Below are 14,718 nucleotides of genomic sequence, written 5' to 3'. Positions count from 1 at the left end.
GATTATGATTTTTCCAATAATCGAGCAGCCCTATTCTCACCTGACACCCCCTTGATCTCAAGCCAACCATTCCAAAACTCCTTCAAACCTCCTTTTCATTTACATAAGCCATATAACTCCATACCCATAATGGTCTAGTTCTAAGTTTCACTGACGCCTGCACATTGTATAACTAAAAATACTGATAAGAGAAACTTAATTTCTCTATTTTCTCTGTATCTCTCTCCTGTTTACCATGTCTATTTTTCAAACTCTAAATGCATATCTAGTTAAATCTATTTTAAGTGTTTGTGTTGAGCATCATCTCATCTTTTAAACCCCTTATTAACCCTATCTTTATATGACATATTATGGCTATACTCAGTGATGGGCAAGCTACTTGATATGTGTAGTGAGCTAAGCTACAAGCTACTCTACAATAAATTCAGCTTCACTACACAGAAGCTACCCCTCATGAAAATGTAGCAAGCTAAGTTACAAAAACCTGTCAAAAGTATCTTTTAATAGCTACTTTTCAGTTAAACAAGCCAAGTCAATGCATTTTAAAATCAACTAATTTTACTTTTAAAATAATTTATAAATTCAATTCAATTTTATGTATATAGCTCCAGAACAATACATTTGTCTCAAGGCGCTTTACAGAGACAGGACCTGAAACGAAAAATAAAATGACAATAATACAACTCAATTCCATGTAGGCTACTTGGTTTCCCTGTAATGTTACTAAAACAGCCTGGTTAAGTCCACACTATTAAAGATGCAGACAATTTGTGTAAACACTTCAAACACAGCACTCAATGTGAAATGTCACTTTAAACGGTCACTCAGTAATAACCCAACACAGGGAACTCATGTCCACAGTGAAACTGAACAGTCCGGGCAGTAAGCTCCACGATCTGGCTGTGCAGGGTAATAATGTGCGTAAGGCAGGTGGGTGTACGACAGTCAGAGCAGGGACCAACAGGCGGTGTCTTTAGAAGCAGTAGATTGCAGGTCCACCGTTAGCGTGTGTGTTGTCCGCCCTTTGCTGCTGGTAACCTGTGGCTTAAAAGTACTCCACTCGCATGGTAAGCTAATGACTAGCGGAGATTTTCCCTGCCTTACAGCTGCAGCTAGCTTGCCAAACTAGCACCCGGCTATGTTCAGTGGGCCACGGTATTAGTGCTCCCCTAAGACCCTAATTCCCGGGCGTGTTGGTTCCTCCACCCCGTGACACACATACACATCCTGTCTTCTTAATTTGTGTGTGCTTGATGGCTGCAGGGAAGCGAAATGTGCAGGAGAAAATAGCTTTCGAGGACGCTACTTCGCTACTTGATCAATAAAAGAGCTTATCTACTGAAAAGTTACTTGGTTTTATAAATAGCGACGCTACCGCCAAGCTACTGGCAAATGTAGTTAAGCTAGTAGCGACGCTACTGCCCATCACTGGCTATACTCACTATCAATAAGGATCATTTACTCTAAACCTGTGTATTTGTAGGTGTAACAAGAGTCTGAAGGACCATAGTGTTACCTGCAGTATAGTTCTTTATCAGCTTGGTTTGATTACATTTGCAGTATGGGAAGTGCTTGAAGAATCATGGTGAGGCGCTGTGTCTGATTAGTCAAAGAAAGTCCATCCAGGGCACACTCAATTTAAATTATCATTCGGCAAATAGTATCATACGGCATAGTTCTCTAACAAATGAATAGGAGTATGATTTTAAATTAATATGGGCATCCTTACTTCCTTCCCACTAATTTAAATTGATACTAGACCCCCTGGTTTCACCAATTCGTGGCTGAGCACATCCTCGTCCCACCTCATAGTGCATATACTTGAGAGAAGTCCTTGCTGTGTGGGTGGTCATGTCGGAGGCCTATTCACCTGCCACCTCCCTTCACCCCCTCTCCCTCTGAAATTCTCCTGAGGAAGCCCTTTCCTCTGAGGGCTGCTGCCACTGTCGAGATGGCTGTGTCCAGTTTGATTGTTCAAAGGCTGGGCGTGAGGTGCCATGAAACTCTTTGGGAGTGGGTTGCTGTGGGGATATTGAGCAGACACTGAAACAGGCATGAGTTATAGTCCCAGACCCGATGCAGGGGCCTGAGCTATCTTTGTCCTTCTCACATAGTCCAGTTAGTTTTGAATTCAGATCTTAGGCATAGATCCAAGCAAGATGTTTTCTTTCCATCTCTCTTGCCAGACGAGTTATATTGGAGCACTTTCTTGCACAAATGGGTAGTAGAGGTCAGCCCAGCCACAACCTGATGTCCCCAAAGTCAATAGTTTATATGTGTCGGCCTTTCTTTTTTTTCCCCTCTATCTACACTTCCCTCAGAATTTATTTCTAATCAGCTCTGTTATAAAGCATTTCCTGCTATTTCTGATTCTTAATTATTGCCTTCTCTGTTTTTACTCTATTCTTGAATTATCTCAACACTTTCCCTAATGGACTGTGTGCTGTCTCTTTTACTCCTGTTTAAACCTTAATGGGAGCACTAGTGTTAACAAATCTGGCTGTGGACATTTGTCCTCTTCCACCTCACTACTGAATTTACCCAGAAGTTATATTTACAGATCCCCATCAATTACTTTTTACTTTAAGTTATAATGCTTTTTTTTATCTTGTTCCCTTTTCTGGACTGTCTCCAACACTCGGACATCCCCACACCTCAGCCCGCAAACTTCTTAATTGCCTTATCATTATATCAAATATCTTTTGTCCTTATCCTATTTTCCTGAACTTAAAGCATTAAAAATCAATGTCTCCTCTTTCACAATTTTCTTTATCAAGTGCTCCATGTCTGCCTTTGAGCAATCCTGTTTTATTGTTTCCGTCACAAATCCATTAATGAGAACAATTATTTCATCTATCTTACCCCAAAACTTCTCATAGTCTTTGTTAATGACGCGGTTTTCTTTGATATTTCCAGTTGGTCAACGGCCCACTGAAACTCTACGTTGTTTTCTGGTGATCTATGTTGACGGGTGGTAGGGCGTTCAAAGTATTTAACACAGGCGATGAGGAGGAGGTTTCGTAATGGTGGCAAGATTTATTGTATTCCGCACAGCATCTATGCCCTTCATCTAACACACACACTCACCGATTCATTCAACGCATCTCTGACATTAGAGCTCCTCAAACTGTACGGGTCACCCCGAGGTACAAACACCCCAGCGCGAACAAATTAACATTTACAAACACGACTGCCTGTCTGTCTAGAGGCGTGGTACATAAACTACCTTACAGATAGGCCTATATGACAGGACAACCAGATTCTGTCCATTTCTCCAAATTTATCTCTAGTCTTATCTGGTGGTGAGCTGATCTTTTGTCTCAATTTTGTCAAATCTTCCTTTGTTATGTGACTATAATCCTCTCCCGCTATCATTGTATCATCAGCCAGAGACCAAAATGCAGCGCTAACGCCTAGTTTCTCACCTGCTTCCGACAAATACAATTTACTTATTTCTTCCAACGCCATCCTTTGAATTCAAATTTTACCACAGATCTATGTGTTATATTCCTCTTGCTCTCTTCTAACTTGAGTAATATTAGTTACAATGTTTTTACATACAATCCTCTTAGGACACAATTTAGTAATCCTACTCCCTAACTTCAAATTCTTACAATCACCTTTTTGCCAATTTAAAAATAATCACAATAACCTACAATGTACTACGTACCATCATACAGGTCCTCCAAATTAAACCCTCAATTCAATTTCCTAATGTACTCTTTTTATCTTATGTTTTATTCCAAAAACTTAAAAGCACCTCTAAAAATTATATTTTAAACTTTATAACGACAACAATCTCAAATTATCTCGAATTTACTATACTCACAATGCAGTCTCTTATCTGCTTTCTTCACTAGTCACGAAATTACCTTTAAAGGAATATTCAATGACAATTTCTCATTTATGATTCATTGAAAATTCATAACTGAACAACTGCGTGTGGTGTTTATATGTCTGTTGCTTAAGGAAATGTATCAATCTTATCTCCCACCAGCACCCTTGTTTTTTGTACCTTATGTGTTGACTGTAGCCTATTTACCTTATTTTCAGTTTAAATGCTTAATATCACACTTACAATATTTCACAGAATCGTCATTCTTTGAAACTACACATAACATAAATACCACACTCTTCAATGAAGAGATAATTTCTCATAACACTATACTTTATATAATCTGCACATGTTTCCAATGGCTACATTCACTCGTCTCATGCCCACACACATTTATACGTTGCAAGGAGACCCTCTCCAACCTGCATTCATTCTTACTCGCAGAGAGGTCCTTTACCTTCACTCTGCACACCCAAGCCTTTTATCACTGTTGAGATCCTCTCAATAAACACGCTGTATGAAATCCTCTCATCCGTAAACTTTACTTTTTTTTAAACAAATGTGAGATCCTCTCACCAACACACGGTATGAAATCTTCTCATCCGTAACCTTTAAAAATGTGAGATCCTCTCACCACCACACGGTATGAAATCTTCTCATCCGTAACCTTCACTTTACACACCAAAAACAAACATACACGTTATACACACATAAAACATATATTCCCAAGCTATTCCAATGTTCTCCAACCTTAAGTCTCTTCAATTTAGGATTCTTCACTTAGGACTACTCCAGGACAGCCGTCCTCGCCTTTGGCTTCAGTTTTACCGCACTATTTTAGCAAAAAATTCTTACCCAATTTTAACGCGCGTGTGCGGATAAACGAAAGCCAGACGGTGATGACTTGTCCTGAGGCTTTGATTTTGTCCTTTTTCAGTGCCCACCCAGGGACGCCAATTATGTAGTGGATTAAACTATTACTTCTTACTATTTCTTAGTTCGAAATTAGAAGTCAAGAGACGTAATTGGGGAAAGCTGGTTTATTGTCACGCACAAGACAAAAAGAGAAGAGATTCCGGACCCATTCTAACTAGACACAGAATACAAGCCCTATTTATAGTCATCAGGTATCCCAAAATAATGTGCTATTACCTCCATATAAGACACTGTCCCTTGTACTGCCCAAATAAGAGAGAGATTGCCAATTTAGCTTGGTGCCTAACCGTCTAAAGAGATGTCACAGCTGGTACTTGCTGAGCTTACTGTTGTTAGTCCAGTAGGCATACCCCACCTGTCTATAGAAAGTATGCCCTGAAATAGGGAAACTCTGCTTACCTTTTAAGGTAAACTAAGACCCCGTTTACACGGTAAGAAAACGCAGATATTTCCATGCGGTTTGGCTTTTCATTTACACAAAAACGGAGGTTTTATCACGGAAAACTAATTTCTAAAAACTCCGGCCAAAGTGGAGATTTCTGAAAACTCTGTTTTTGTGTTTGCGTGTGTACTGGGTCAAACAGAGTTTTAGTTTCTGAAACGTCACAGTATGCGACTAAAAATGCGACATCATGTGATGGTCCTATGTTTACAGTTAGTTTGCTTACTGATCATGGATGCTGTTAAGGTAGTGCTCATTTACGTTAAGGCAAACGCAGGATTGCATTCTTTCATCCCTATAGCCTAATCTCAACCGATTCCCAGTTTGTGACTATTGCTTTAACCTGTTACTGCAGTGGGATATTTCGCCTTAATTTGGAACGATTTGTACTTACACATAATAACACTCAATATCTGAAGTTGTACACATGATACAAAGATCATTCATATCTTAAATTAAAGAAGACAAATGGGCCAAGACATGCATTCACCTCCTGACTTTTATTTTCATCATTAAGTATCAATTTCAAAGCATCATATACAGAACAAAATGTCAAAAATGTAAAAAACGCCTTTCATTTTTATGTTTGACAGTGTGTGGATGGTTTCAAGGGAAGAAAATTCTGTCATGTTCTATATTTCCTGATTCAACATGTTCCTGAGAAACAAAGTACAAATTTTGGAGCAGATATCTAAAAATGTCCAGGTGTTGCACAGCAATATCTAAATGGTGCATTCAGGCGTCTCCAAGTGTCCAAAACCTCTCCAAGCTCTCCAAATGCATAAAAAAAAATTCTCATTGTATATCATTGTTTTTTTTCATTGTACAGACATATATAACTCCATTTTAGACTAATATTACAATTTCTTTTGAAATTGGATTGTGTCACTGTTGGAGGCTGTGCAGCTGGTAGTAGTGGTGGTGGCGACGGGGTGGTGGTGGGGGTGAGGGTGATGCTGGAGCTGGGGCTGGGGCTGGGTCACTGCAAGATAAAAACGTTGGACAATATAAATATTTTGACTGGGTCATGCCTTACAGTTGAATTTTGCTTCATGTTATTTACTAAGCTAATGCACAAATATGTAAACATATGTAAAAAACACCATAGTCAAGCTGAAGTGTGATAATAACATAGGCATTATGCATTTAGCAGATGTAAATAAAACATTTCTATGTGTTTTGAGGCAAGAAGCAGGTTGTGATATGTTAGTATGTTGTAGCCTACATTGCAGCTACGTAAATACAGCAGCAGCATGCTAACCAATATCCATTACTAGCAAACTACATCCCACAATGATAAAAAAAATAAAGCACTAAAGAGAATAAGGCATATGCATAGCTTACTGGTATGCACTGAAAAGTAGTTGGTTTAAATTACTTACGCATCGAGGATGGCATCGATTCCATTCACTCTTCCACTGAGTCCATGCTAGCATGCTAGTCCATGCTGAGTCCATGCTAGCATGCTAGTCCATGCTTAGTCCACTGGCTTCCCCGAAAATCATCAAAAATCATCCCATGTATTTCACTCATCTGCAATCCTCGTCTTGCCATGATGGATGAGTACAAGGGAGACAAATTGCAGCCAAAAATATGCACAAACAAGCCCTCAGGATCGTGTGGACCAAACCACTTGCTGTGCGCATTTGAAGGTAAACAAAATGGCCCATTTACGCACCGGGAGCGCAGCTGAGACTCTTGAGTTGCGCTTTCAAAAATCTAAACTCCAGGACTGAGCAATCAGGGCAAATGACATACCTACTTTTTTGTTAGAATCTCTATTATTCGGTAAAACAGGTGTCAATCACTACTGAGAAGTCTTACAAGAAGTGTAAAGTGATATGATAGGACATGCCTGAGCAGCTGCATGATTGAGAGCTGATGCCATTGGTGGTAATGCCTGTCACTCATGACAAACATGTGTTTAACAGCCAATAAAATCCAAAGATTCTGAAAGAGGGGGTCTTAAGCTTTGTAACTATATATAACATCACGTGATAACTTCGTGTGTTGTCAGGAAGAGAGCGAGGAGATCGCCATCAGAAACATACAAGAAAGTGAACGTTTTTTCTCAATGTCGTGAGCAAGTGAATAAACAACTTTATGGACATAACCATGCAGTTCAAGTCTGTTTTTTTAGATGTTTTGAAGGTAAATGAATGTTCTATAACGTTATTTAAGGTACGGATAATGCAGAAACACATTTAAATGGCTTAGTTATGGGAGGAGGCTAGCCTGACGATGTCATACTCATAATTCTAGTCAGAATATGAGTCTGAGACCGGACTATTGGGCTGTGATTATGGGGCGTGTTTCAACGAACCAGGAAAGAAAATTCCTCTTCGCTGAATTGGATACCTAGAACCAATCAGAGCAACGTAGTATTTCCATCTGATAGATTAAACTTTTACCTGATCCCGTAGGAAGGACGGCAAAAACATCTTTTCAATCGACAAATGCCTTGATCGCGTTTCTCTGTTCCTCTTTCAAAATGAATGCGCTGTCATATCTGTTGAGATATGCCTGCTCACGTTACTTAATTAGCACTCAAATTTGAATGTTTTTTTTTTCTACGCGTTAGCATAACCTATCAATAATGCTCTAGAGTGCTTCAGTTAAGACCTATAATCCTGGGCAACACTCGTTTTGCGTATACACAACTAACCGAGTCAATGTAGACATATAAAAGTCGTGTAGATAGCTTAAATCATATAAAATATGTCCCACTAAGCTTCCGAGACGGCGCCATCTTTGTTCGATGTATACCGGTATTCTATCTATATCTGTCCATCAACGTATAAAGCCCGCCCTTACAATTTGAATGGTCAGATCACTTTTCGGGGCCGTTTAAACCCTCCCAACTAACTCGACTCCAGACTGAATCTCCAGACCAAAAATGTTGTGGGCGGAGTTCAGGCTGGTATCCAGGCTAGGAGGAGGCTGCTCCATATGTAAAAAATGAGGATGTGTCATGGTGTGTTTAAAATTGTATTTATTTGTAACGGATGCATGTAGACAACTGAAAATCGGTTTACATAGAGTTGGATTACCACAAAAAAATATTAAATGGGAGTTTGAATCATATTTTCAGAAATAGAATTTTCAGGATTTGTTTTGGCGATTTATCCAGTACGGGCCCACCCGCGGGTCCATTAGGGGGCGTTAAAGCAGTAACAAGTTAACAATGGTATCCCCCGCACTTCCACCAGTGGACAACGAGTTTTCCATTCCATTTTGTCTACCTATTGTAGTAGCCCAGATTAAATACACTTAAATATCTAGGACTCATAGCCAATGTAATGGATTAGCCTTCTTATGCAAACCTACAGGTTTGGCATAGTTATGATGGCGCTTGGGGGCGTATATGCGGGTTCATGTAAACAGAAACTTTTTTGAAAACTACCTTGTGTGTACGGCGTTATTTTTGAAAACGGAGGGGCAGAAATATTCGTTTCTGAAAATACCCGGGTATGTGTAAATGTGGTCTAAAGCGCAAATGAGTGTAGTACTATTTATAACTATAAGTGTCTAGGATATTTCAGGTTTAACACAAACCACTAATTCAGGACTACACGCTATACATGAAATAAGTGGTAGTGGAATGGTTGACGTGGCCTCTTAAGACCAACATACAAAAAAAATGTGGTCCTCCTAAGCCCTACGGTTTTCGACTTATTCACAGAAAACTGAATCGCCCCACCCTCTCTAAAACGGGTCCAGTCCGACGGGGGTGCAACAGATCAAATAGATGATATTAGATGTACTTAAGTATTGAAAGTAAAAGTAAAAAGTAAATGCTGTTAATAAAAAAGCAAAGGGTCCGAATTTTGAGAATAATGAATTTTATTCAGACTAAAATGAGCAAACTTATAAACATGGGCTGATTTAAACCCCACTCCCTACTCAATACATTGACAAAGACAAACATAGGCCTATACTGTATGTCTGTAAATGAAGCTGCTTGCAGCTAGACATATCTAGATAGCGATCTACACTTTTGCTAGGTAACTAACTATCTAGTTAACTTTTCAGAACGTAGGTTTTTTTTTAAACAACCTACCACAGTGGTTGAGTTTTTTTTCTGGCTGATTCACGAATGTTCTACAGAATGTTCTACGGGAACATTCTACAGTCATTGTTAAGGCTTCAAGGAAATTATTATGCACAGTTTTCCTGATCTGATATGCTATCTAGACGTTTTTATCAGTAGTGTAGGCTATTCATTAAAAATATTTAACAAATATCAGACTAATCAACAAGTGCTTCTTTGTCAACCGTGTGACGTCATCGTAACACCATAGGCCGACAGGTGCCTGCACGTTTGTAGCGATGATAACGTCGTGGCAGTAGTTACCAGCCAGTCTCATGTGAATTTGTCATCACCTGGCCCAACAGTTGATGATTGTCAACGACTTTTTCCTTTCCTCACATGGATTCAGCAAAGGGTAAGTGACCTTATAATTGTCAAACCGTTTGTAGGTCAATAGAGCTAGTTAGCGGAATATGAGGTGATGTGATGTGATGTGATGTGATGTGATGTGATGTGATGTGATGTGATGTGATGTGATGTGATGTGATGTGATGTGATGTGTAAATGCAATGCAATCGCGTGAATGCAAAACAATACAAATGTGAATACAATCGATGTCGAACTGTAGGCCAATAGAGCTAGCTAGATGTGAAAATAACGTGGAAATATACTCCAGAAAGTGAACGTCTAATTCAGTCGATTCAACAACAATAGCCAATAATTTTTTTTTGCGCAAATCCAGAGCTAGTCAGATGAGGCAAACGAGAAGTTGAGGTGAAATTACCTTATTTTTTGTGCACAGATACCACATATCAGTGTATTACTTTGCAAAGTTAATGTAGTCAATATCAAATAGAAGGCAGTTTAGTGTAGATTTTGGGAACTTGATAAATGTCGAACAGTGATTTTGAGTAAAAGTTAGGCTAAATGACAAAAAGTATGTACAACTCTATAGCAAACTATTTGAATATTTCAAGAAACCAGAAACATTTATTTTTAAAAGAGGCCAATTACTTTTATGTGCTCATGGACACACACACTCACACACAAACAAACACAAGCACATACGGACACACATTCACTCATGAACAGGTTTTCATTTGATGACTGTGTTGAGACAACAACTTATCTATGCTTAGCGATGAACAGTGTTTGTACCGTAGGTTTATGCATGTATGTGTCTTTACATTTTGGCCATTACACTAACAGACTGGTATTTCTGTGTGTTTCAGCTGGTGAAGATGTCCCGAATTTTATCATCAGTGAGCTGTTGCCTCCTTTCAACATTTCTTGTCATGTTTATTTAGTTTTGTGAGTTTACGATTACGCTACTTGTTTTTCTGTAATGAATGAATGAATGCGATGCAGGTATCGGTGTGTCGTTATTTTTTTCAAACTGTTGCATGTTGTGGATGCGCTGATAGTGCGCAAATATGATTTGTCAGTGACAAGTGATTGTAATATGAAAAGGTGTCTGCGCAGTTTGTGTGCATCAATGATGAGACTACAATTATGCGTATCCTGAGGAGTGTATGCCTCTAAGCTAGTCAGCTCGTGAAGCATTTCATGTACGGTATATTCCCGCTGCGATGCTGGTTTTCATATCGAGCTGTCGTTGGAATTGATGTTTGGCTGAACATTGAGCAATGTACCATACATGTTATTTTCAGTTATGTATATTTAATTTACCATTATTTCCCTACGGGGATTAATACAAGTTTCATGAAAAAAAAAACACTTGTTGTGCTTGTCTTGTACCGGAGATCATGTCTTCCTTATACTTGCAAACGTTGTAACTTTGTCATGTACAATTGGACGTGGACCACACAAATATAGTAAGTCTACATATAGTAAACAAAATGATACTGACAAGACGATTTTAAGAGGCATAATGGATGAAGGTGGCTGAATGTACAATGTTAGCTCACGTTAGCGAAGTTAGTAACCCACACACAGGCTTATTGTTACGAGGCTTTTGGAACGCTCCTGTCGCCATATTCTGTCACACCCGTGTGTCGGTACGTCTTTGCGGAAAATTGGCTGCTGTCACACCGGTGTGACGCTACGTTCTGAAAGGTTAAGATAACATCCACAAACAGTTATGGTTAATCAACTAGTATTATAACCACTTCTAGTACATAACTACACTGTTAAACTTAGCTGTAATTCTCCAAGTTACTTACCACAAATGGCCCAGTAAATTACTGTCTGATTAGTATGTGGTATTGTACTGTAATTTGCATTGCATTGTGGGTTTTTTAAAGACGATTCATGCAAGTTGTGGTAAGTTACTAGGAATTTTTGAATTTGTGGTATTCTACCATTGTACACAATAACAGCTGTAAGAGGGATGGAAAGTGAAAAACAGCGCCCCCCAGTGGTTTTGTTCCTGGCGAAGATCAGCTCCCGGGCATAGACATTTTCAAAAAATATAATGTTGACACTTACTGCTAGCCCTTCATGTTAGGGGCACAACTTATGTTACAATTTTAATAAAAAAATACAAATAAAAAATAAAAAACATCTGCTCTGCTAAACTGGAACGCAACCAATAGGGGGTGATGAGACCCATGACGTGCCCGCTTTAATGTCGAAACTCGCCGTCTGGCTGACTTCTTCCTTTTCAACTTTGCACACGTTTGAGGTAAGTGTCTGCCTTCAGCTCTTTCCATTATTCTTTGGACAATTCAAGTAAATGTGACTTATTATTTTTTCCAAACTATGAGAAATGTGTGCTGAGCAGAAGCGAACAGTTAAAATTTGTAATGTTACTTACAACAGACACTGGTAAAACACGGTAACGTTAACTTACTAGAAAACCTGATAACTAAAGGAAAAGGCGCGCTTTAGTGTTAAGAATGTTAGCTAGCTAGTGTAGCAGGACGGATAAAAGCTGACGTCACTGCACCGTCTGACTTCTCCCCGTCCGTCTAATTTCATGTAATTAGGTGGCACTCTGTCAGTCTGCCCAGCCCCTATAAATTAACAACCAGGTGCCAACTCTGCATGCGTCGTACTCCACGGTACCTGTTGCGTCAAGCTCAGGTCCACTAGTTTGTGGCAGTAGCTTCGTCATGTTTGGTTGAGTTCTCGTTCAATGCAGTGGCACCGTAGCCTGTGAGTTGGATTATACGCTCGTTGTGCGCTGCACAGGTATTTATTGGTGCTTGCTCTGCACAAACAGTTGCTGTGTTTAGCTAGCTACTCACCCACTTTTTATGCTCCATTTTAGCTAGCGGACGCATAGTCGCCGCTACCACTGTCATCCTGCGTTCCGTGCTATGTGGATGTTCGGTAGGTTATCCTGCTGTTCCCTTTTAATATGTATTACTAGTGTTGTGTGACGGTAACGTTAAATCTCCCCCATAGGAATTGGCCTGGGTGGTTTGACGCCGCTGCTGTTTTGCAGAGAGCTCGGTTTTGCTTGAAGATGTTTTGCTTAGAGTACTGTTTGCTGTTCGTCTTCGTGCTTCACGTCTTGTCCTTAAAAGCAGCTGCTGTTCGCAAGAGCTGCTGCTGCGCGCGTGTTCGTGTCTGTTTGTGTTTTGGTTCTTTTTGTTTTGTGTTCAATGTTCTGTTGGCTGTGCTAGGTGCCCAAGGCTAATAGTCCATCTTAACCTCCCCTAGAGGTGTTACTATCTCTTTGTGTGAATGCTTTGAGAACATTTTTGATGTGAATTTGCCTTTCACTAGGTTTGTGTGTGCATTTGGTGTGAGCAGTGCACGTTTGCTGTGACCTCCTGGAGGTGATGCCCCGCTATTTAAATACCCCTGCCTGACTGGTAAGCCGCAGTCCAGTGTCTGTGTTGTGTCCATTTGTCTGTTGTATATGCGTTGTCCTTTGTCCCCTACTGTGTTTTTATTGTTGTAATTAAATAAAACATATTTATATTTATGGAAACACGTCTCCAGCTTCCTCAGTTGACGAACCTGTGTGCTCCTAGTGTGCTAGTTTAAATCAACTATTTCCCTGGGCGAAATCCCCAGGGTGGCGTAGTCGTGCTTTAGTTAGTCCCATATCCACTCACCATATTGTTATGCCACAATTTGGCGTAGTCCGGTAGGATTACTGACTACAAGCTGAGACGTGTGTTCCATTTATTTTTTTCTGATTATTATTTTGTGTATTAAGCATACTGGTTTGTTTTGGTGTTTTTTTCCCTTGTTTTGTCTTGTGCTCTGTCTTTTATTTAGAAGCAAAACAGCAGCGGATGTCTAGATCTTGTATCACCCGCCCCTTAGGTTTGAGGAACCTCAGGCCTGTATGCATGCGTCATACTCCACGGTACCTGTTTGCGCCAAGCCCAGGGCCACCAGTTTGTGGTAGTGATGACCATGTTACATTAACATTTTTTTTCCCCCCAAATATCTTTATTGATTTTTAACACACTGTTAACATTTAGACAGTTGAGGTACAGGCATGTACCAGCATGACACACATATAACATATTAATAATAAAAAGACAGACAAAAGATTTAACAAAAAATAAGAAAATAAAGAAATTAAATAAAGATACACACATAAGCTTCTCGCAAGATTTTTCTAGCTTTCACACACCATCTCCATTAAGTGTTTTCCCGTCAACTCCACCCTGCTCAAGGAATGAAAAGAATGGGTTCCATTTTCCTCAAATTTCCTGTATTTGCCTCTCACAATATAAGTAATTTTTTCCATTGACATGTTTATAGCCATTTCTCTCACCCAACTACCTACCCTAGGTGCTTTAATGTCCTTCCAATGGAGGGCAATTAAACGTTTTGCTTGTAATAAACTCATGTCTATGAAAGAACAATCTCTACTTCTTAGTGAAATGTGACGAGGATATAAGTGCAATAGGAATGATTTTGCAGATAATGGGAAACGTATATTTAAAATTGTATTTATCTTATCGTTAACCTCTTTCCAGAATTTCATTATGTGTTCACATTCCCAAACACAGTGGTACAAAGTGCCTTTAAATTTGTTACATTTCACACAAGTGTCAGGGATGTTTTCATTGTACTTGTGTAATGTAGCTGGAGTGATATAAGTACGCATTAATTCAATTCAATTCAATTTTATTTGTATAGCGCCATAACAATACAATTGCCTCTCGGCGCTTAACAGAGCCCAGAGCCTGAACCCCCTTAGTGCATGCACAACGGCAACAGGGGCAAGGAAAAACTCCCTGTTGGGCAGGAAGAAACCTTAAGCAGAACCACGGCACATAAGGGGGGACCCATCTGCTTGAGGTCGGCCGGGTGGAGACAGGAAGGTGGGACGGGGGGAAGGGGCGAAGGGGAAGGGTAGTGTGGCAGAAGGGGAAAGGAAGCAACAGGGGCAATACACAGCCAGCATTTGGTCACTGGACATATGTGTACAAACATCTGGTGGTAAATACATGATACAGACAAGGCCAGATTACTGTGGCAATAGGGTTACTGTTACAGGGGTAGGGGATGTAGGGACCATTTAACCATTTATATTGTTGTAAT

Source organism: Sprattus sprattus (assembly GCF_963457725.1).
Source record: "Sprattus sprattus genome assembly, chromosome: 1".
In the NCBI taxonomy this organism is placed as follows: domain Eukaryota; kingdom Metazoa; phylum Chordata; class Actinopteri; order Clupeiformes; family Clupeidae; genus Sprattus; species Sprattus sprattus.
The sequence above is the reverse complement of the archived record's forward strand: the minus strand, read 5'-3'. Positions refer to the sequence as shown.